The sequence below is a fragment of the Papio anubis genome, chromosome 1, assembly GCF_008728515.1.
Source record: "Papio anubis isolate 15944 chromosome 1, Panubis1.0, whole genome shotgun sequence".
Classification (NCBI taxonomy): domain Eukaryota; kingdom Metazoa; phylum Chordata; class Mammalia; order Primates; family Cercopithecidae; genus Papio; species Papio anubis.
In genome coordinates this window covers 7,737,928-7,745,726 of record NC_044976.1, presented here as the reverse complement: position 1 = coordinate 7,745,726, position 7,799 = coordinate 7,737,928, and positions in this window count along the sequence as shown.

Genomic DNA, 7,799 nt, shown 5'->3' with positions numbered 1-7,799 from the left:
GCAGCACGCTGTCAGCAGCTCCCTGCCCACCACACTATCCATACAAACTCCAGCCTCTGAGTTTTCAGAGAGGTTGATTTGAGCAACCTCAGGTCCTTCTGCTTGGCTAGTTCTGTGTTAATAAAACTTCTTCTCTACTGCAATATCGTAGTCTCAGGGAATTGGTGCTATCTGTGCAGTGGGCAGAAAGAACCTGTAGGGCGATTACAGTTTTGTGACAATGTCTGTTTGGGTGTGACGACTTTAAGAGTCAGTCACTCTTGGTCCGAGTGTGGTGGCTCATACCTGTAATCCCAACACTTTGGGAGGCCAAAGCAGGAGGACCACATGAGTCCAGGAGCGTGAGACGAGCCTGAGCATCATGGCAAGACCTCATCTTTAGAAAATACAAAATTAAGGTCAGGCCTGCCTGTAATCCCAGCACTCGGAGGCCGCAGAGGCGGATCACGAGGTCAGGAGATCGAGACCATCCTGGCTAACACGGTGAAACCCCGCTCCTGCTAAGAAATACAAAAATATCGGCGAGGTGGCAGCGCTCTGTAGTCCCAGCTACTCGGGAGGCTGGAGGCCGGAGAATGGTGAACCCTGAGCGGAGCTTGCAGTGAGCTGGGAGATCCCGCCACTGCACTCCAGCCTGCAGCATGACTCCGCCTCAAAAAAAAAATAAGTAAAAAACAGCCAGACTCAGTATGATGCCTATAGTCCCCGATTACTCGGGAGGCTGAAGCAGGAGGATCTCTTGAGCCAAGGTGGTTGAGGCTGCAGTGAGCTACGATCGCACCACTGCTCTCCAACCTGGGTGATAGAGTGATAGAATAAGACCCTGTTTTTTTTTTTTTTTAAAAACAGTAAAAATAAAAATAAAAGAATCAGTCAATCTTTCTTAGTTGCTCCCAGGAGGGGATTTTGAGTTCTTTTGGAAGCCTTTGCTTTTGGCCAGATAAGGGAGCTCAGGAAAAGCATCTATTCTCAAATACCTTCAGCTCAAAATAATTCTTATGCCACAGTAGCATATTCTGGACCCCTTCAACACTCCATTTTGTGTCCTCTTTGTGTGTGATTCTGTCTGCTCAGCTTGCCTGAGTGTCTTAAAGCAGGGACTACATCTAACTTGCCTTCAAATCCGCAGCACTGAGCTGGTGGGTAGAAGATATTTAATAAATGTTGCTGCATGAGGGGCCTTTCTGAGTAGATCATATATAAAGCAAAGGAGAAGGGGGGACACTCTCCCGTAACCCTACGTCTAAAAACACTCCCAGGCCGGGCGCGGTGGCTCACGCCTGTAATCCCAAGCAAGACTCTGGGAGGCTGAGGCGGGCAGATCACAAGGGCAGGAGATCGAGACCATCCTGGCTAACACGGTGAAACCCCATCTCTACTAAAAATACAAAAAATTAGCTGGGCGTGGTGGCGGGCGCCTGTAGTCCCAGCTGCTCGGGAGGCTGAGGCAGGAGAATGGTGTGAACCCGGGAGGTGGAGCTTGCAGTGAGCCGACAGCGTGCCACTGTACTCCAGATTGGGCAACAGAGCAAGATGCCATCTCAAAACTAATTAACTATCTAAATAAATAAATAAAATTTTAAAAATAAAAAATAAATAGATAGATAATAAATAAAAACACTCCCAAACTGGGAGCGACTCTCTAACTCAAACAAGGTGTGTATCTCTTGACCAAAGACTCTCTCCTTAGGCCAGGTAAGGTGGTTCACGCCTGTAATCCCAGCAATTTAGGAGGCCGAGGTGGACAGATCACTTGGGGTCAGGAGTTTGAGACCACCCTGGCCAACGTGGTGAAACCCCATCTCTACTAAAAATACAAAAATTAGCCGGGTGTAGTGGCGGGCGCCTATAATCCCAGCTACTCAGGAGGCTGAGGCAGGAGAATCACTTGAACCTAGGAGCCAGAGGCTGCAGTGAGCCGACATCGTACCACTGCAAGCCCGGGGGGGCGAAAGAGGGAGAAACTCTCAAAAAAAAAAAAAAAAAAAAGAATAAGGAAAGAAAGTACTCACAGGGTGGGAGCAGGCTGAGCATAATGGCTCAAGAGCCCCGTTACAGAATTTTCTGGGGTTTAAATACCCTCTAGAGGTTTCCATTGGTTACTTGGTATACACCCTAGGTAAATGAAGAGGATGAAATAAAGTTACAAATCCATGTACTCGGCATACGCCCTATGTAAATGGAGAAGATATTTCCTGTCATAGCTGAAGTCTTCCCATTTAATTTTTTTTCTTTTTTTTTTTTTTTTTTTGAGAGCGCAAGACTCTGTCTCAAAAAAAAATAAAAAATAAAAAATAAAGAAAAACAAGAAGCACTGGCAAGACACAAGCCCCTGCTTCGGGAGCTGGGATCTGAGGAGCTGGCAGGAGGAGGAAGAGCCTCTGTCCTGAGGGAGCCCAAGGACATCCTGAGGACAGGACCGAAAGAGGAACCTTGGCACTGGGCCCGGGATGGCGCCTCTCTTGCCAGGAGTCCATGCACAGGCTCCCGGGTATGAGGTCTGGGACTGTGTCCAAACAGGGCAGACTAATTGGGAGGTAACAGAAGCGTCTTTGTCTTTGCTGAACTTAATTTCTGTGGTTAATGGAAAAGAGGCAGGAGCCTCGGATGTTGATTCTTAGCCTTGTTTCTTGTCGTTATCTTTTTAACCTTGAGGTTTCACAAATAATCTCAGAGATATTCTAAAGATCTCAAAAGAATGGAAAGTAAGTTAATTTTAGTTTGCCTTATATATTATACACATATGCATCTCTCTAGTATGTGTGTGTGTTTATGGTAAAACCCCAAACTGCAGCCTTCAGATGCTGGAATTCTCCAGACCCTCCTACAGAGGGCCCCCAGCCTCTCCTGAACAGCCTCTCCTGAACCAAGATGACATAAGAACACCACGTCATCTTGGAAGTGGTTTCTTCTCTGAAACTGAGATGCCCTCAGTCTCCCTGGGAATGCTCTCTGTAGTCGTCCTCATCTCTGGAGCCACAGAGACTAGGTCTATTCCCTTTATTGCATAATAGTCCTTCAGTAAGTGCAGTTCAGATCTCAAGTCTGCTGTCTTCCTAGGGGGACTTGGAGAGGTGTGTTCCTGTGTCCCTCACATCCTGCCTCCCTAAGAGGGGCCCTATGTGTGCTTATTACTCAGAACCAAGGACCCTTCCCCAGAGTATGAACTTCACATTGGACATGATTCTCTTTCTTATTTTTTTGAGGCAGCATCTCGTTCTGTTGCCCTGACTAGAATGCAATGGCGCAGTCACCGCTCACTGCACCCTCAACCTCCTGGGCTCAAACATTTGTCTGCCTCAGGCTCCTGAGTAGCTAGGACTATAGGTGCATGCCACCACACCCGGCTAACAGTTTAAACTTTTGTAGACACAAGATGGGGTCTCACAATTTGCCTAGGCTGGTCTCAAACTCTTGGACTCAAAGGATCCTCCCTCAGCTTCCCAAAGTGCTGGGATTACATGTGTGAGCAACCACACCTTGAGTGATGCTTTTATTTATTTGTTTTTCTGTTTTGTTTTACTTTATTTATTTATTTATTTTTGAGACGGCATCTCACTGTGTCGCCCAGGCTGGAGTGCAGTGGCGCTATCTCGGCTCTCTGCAAGCTCCACCTCCTGGGTTCACGCCATTCTCCTGCCTCAGCCTCCCAAGTAGCTGGGACTGCAGGCACCCGCCACCACGCCTGGCTAATTTTTTGTGTTTTTAGTAGACAGGGTTTCACCGTGTTAGCCAGGATGGTCTCGATCTCCTGACCTCGTGATCCGCCCACCTCAGCCTCCCAAAGTGCTGGGATTACAGGCGTGAGCCACCATGCCCAGCTTATTTTTTATTTTATGAGATGGAGTTTCATTCTTGTTGCCCAGGCTGCAGTGCAATGGCGTGATCTCGGCTCCCTGCAACCTCTGCCTCCCAAGTTCAAGTGATTCTCCTGCCTTAGCCTCCCGAGTAGCTGGGATTACAGGTGCCTGCCACCACGCCTGGCTAATTTTTATTTTTAGTAGAGACGGGGTTTCACCATATTGGTCAGGCTGGTCTTGAACTGTTGACCTCGTGATCCACCCGCCTCGGCCTCCCAAAGTGCTGGGATTACAGGTGTGAGCCATCGCGCCTGGCCTCGTTTTGTCTTTTAAGAGACAGGGTCTCACTCTGTCACCCAGGCTGTAGTGAAATGGCACGATCATAACTCATTTCAGCCTCTAACTCCTGGGCTCAAGGGATACTCGCCCTCAGCTGTTTGAATAGCTGGGACCACAGGCACATGCTACCACTCCAAGCTAATTTTCATTGCTGTTGTTGAGACGAGGTCTTGCTGTGTTGCCCAGGCTGGTCTCAAATGCCTGGGCTCAAGCAATCCTCACAACTTGCCTTCCCAAAGTGCTGGGATTTACAGGCATGAGCCACTGTGCCCAGCCAAAACTATCAGCTTTGCTTGCAAATTTATCTGGAATCCAATCACTTCTCACACATCCACTGCCACAACCTACAAGATCTACGGGGCCACCATGGTCTCTCCCTGGCACAAGGCAAGAGTCTCCTCATCGGCTGGGCACAGTGGCTCACGCCCATAATCCCAGCACTTTGGGAGGCCAAGATGGTGAATCGCTTGAACCCAAGAGTTCTAGATCAGCTTGGCCAACAAAGTGAGACTCTCTCTACCAACAAATAAAAATAAAAAATTAGCCAGGCGTGGTGGTACGTGCCTGTGGTCCCAGCTACTCAGGAGGCTAAGATGGGAGGATCACTTGAACCCTGGAGGCTGAAGCTGCAATGAACTCTGATCATACCACTGCACTCCAGCCTCAGTGACAGAGCAAGAACCTGTCTGAAAGAAAGAGCGAGCCGGGCGCGGTGGCTCAAGCCTGTAATCCCAGCACTTTGGGAGGTCGAGACGGGCGGATCACGAGGTCAGGAGATCGAGACCATCCTGGCCAACATGGTGAAACCCCGTCTCTACTAAAAATACAAAAAAAATTAGCCGGGCGTGGTGGCGGGCGCCTGTAGTCCCAGCTACTCGGGAGGCTGAGGCAGGAGAATGGTGGGAACCCGGGAGGCGGAGCTTGCAGTGAGCTGAGATCCGGCCACTGCACTCCAGCCTGGGTGACAGAGCAAGACTCCGTCTCAAAAAAAAAGAAAGAAAGGAAGGAAGAAGGAAGGAAGGAAGGAAGGAAGGAAGGAAGGAAGGAAGGAAGGAAGGAAGGAAGGAAGGAAGGAAGGAAGGAAGGAAGGAAGGAAGGAAGGAAAAAGTCTCCTTGTTGAGCCTACCTGTTTCAGCACCTGCCACACCCCCGTGGTAGGCTCTCTTGGGTTGTGGGGGGTCCTAGTATCCAGGCCCGTGGGTAGCCCCTACCACCCTGACTCTGGGCTTGACCGTGGGACCCGTTTTGGCCAATGAGACATGAGCAAGCAGAGGCCATCAGCACTTGCACGCTGGGACTGGCCCTCTTGGATCATTTGTTTTTTGGCTATAGCTTCCATGTGAGAAGCTGGGCTGGACCACAGGTGAGGACACTTTCTCTATAAAGGGCTGAATAGTAAATATTTTCAGCCTTGTGGGCCTTGCAGTCTCTGTTGAAGCTACTGGACTTTGCCATTGCAGCTTGAGAGCTGCCATGTACAATATGTAAAGAAATGGAGCCTGGGCAACATAGGAGACTCCGTGTCTACCAAAAAGTTAAAAAAAAAAAATTAGCTGGCCATGGTGGTACACACCTGTGGTCCCAGTCACTTGGGAGGCTGAGATGGGAGGATCACTTGAGCCTGGGAGGCTGAGGCTGCAGTGAGCCATGACTGGCAGCACTGCACTCCAGCCTGGCCAACAGAGTGAGACCTGTCTCAAAAAAGAAAGGAAATGAGTGTGTCAGTGTTCCAACAAAACTTCATTTATAAAAACAGAATTTGGACCTTAGGCCATAGCTTGTCAAGCCCTGGGCTAGACAGACTACTGAATGATGAGAAGCCGTGTGGGGAGACCCTGCAGAGTGAGAGGCTCTAGTAGGTGGAATAACGTCCTCCCCCAAAACTTCAAGTTTATCCACAGCCTGTGACTATGATTTAGGCTGCCAAAACACAGTTCCTTAGACTGGGCATTTACAAATAGTAGACATTTATTTCTCACAGGTCTGGAGGCTGGGAAACACAAGATCAAGGCGCCCACAGATTTGGTATCAAGCAAGGGCCTGCTTTCTGCTCTTGCTCCATAGACGCTGTGCCCTCACATGGCGGAAAAGAAAGGCAGCTCCCTCCAACCTCTTTTATGAGGACCTTAATCCCATTCATGAAGGCAGGACTCAATCACCTGCCAAAGGCCCCACCTTTTTTTGGGTGGGAGTGTTGGGGGGACAGAGTCTCACTCTGTCACCCAGGCTGGACTGCACTGGCACGATCTCAGCTCACTGCAAACTCCACCACCTGGGTTCAAGCAATTCTCCTGCCTCAGCCTCCTGAGTAGCTGGAATTACAGGCGCCCGCCACCATGCCCGGCTAATTTTTATATTTTTAGTAGAGATGGGGTTTCACCATGTTGGTCAGGCTGGTCTCAAACTCCTGATCTCAGGTGATCTGCCCGCCTCAGCCTCCCAAAGTGCTGGAATTATAGGTGTGAGCCACCATGGTCAGCCTATCAGTTTCATCCAGTCTCCTACCTTTGCTTTTGAGATCAGTACCTTAAGGAGACTCATTCAGCCAGTTAGAAATCTACCCACTTGCTTTTCCATTCAAAGTGCGGAAGAGAAAGCTCCACTTCTCTCCTAGCCCCAAGAACTACCTAAGAGGCTCTGACAAATGCTGTGCTGAAATCCATTCTCTCCTCAGCATTTCCCTGACCACCAGGTAACAAGACAAGCAAACAACAAAAACCCCAGTTAGCCAGAGAATTCCAGTGTAGGAGGTGTGGGACTTTACTTCCAAGGACTTCACTTCAAGGGAACTGTAACGTGTTTGTGCGAAATCAGAAAGTCTCTGTTGTTTTTGAAACAGAGTTTCTCTCTTGTCGCCCAGGCTGGAATGCAGTGGTGCTATCTCTGCTCACTGCACCGTCCACCTCCTGGGTTCAAGCGATTCTCCTGCCTCAGCCTACTGAGTAGCTGGGATTACAGGCACCCGCCACAACACCCAGCTAATTTTTATATTTTTAGTAGAGACAGGATTTCACCACGTTGGTCAGGCTGGTCTCGAACTCCCAACCTCAGGTGATCTGCCCTCCTTGGCCTCCCAAAGTGTGGGATTACAGGTGTGAGCCACCGGGCCCAGTCAAAAATCAGAAAATTTCTGCCCCTTTGCTTAGGAAATGCCAGAAACATCAACCTGAGTATGGGATTGGGGACATTTTATCATTGGACTCCAATGCTGACACAATGTAACTGGCATCTCTGACTGCAAGCTGCCTCTCCTTCGGACTGCAAACCTGTTCTAGAGAGAATACAGAATCCGGCAGGCCCGAAAGCTTCCTAAGTCATGTTTCTCAAATCCTGAAGCTGCTACAGCTAAATTCTAGGTAGTTGTGGTACACACATGCAAATCAAGAGAAGGCTCCTTGGACTCAGGGTGGTGGTGTAGCATTTTACTGGAATCCGAGGACTAGGGGGACGAACAATCTTCATCTTGGAGGAACACAATGCTGAGGCTGGGGGCGAGGACTGGGGGCCAGGCTGCCTGGGTTGGTCCTCTGGCACCTCAGCCACCAGCTGCTGCCTCTCTGCCCCTTGCAAAGTGGAGACCATCAGATGGAGTGTGCTCATGGATTTGCTTACAAGATTAAATGAGTTATACGTACAAGCATCCTGGTGTCTGGCAGGTAA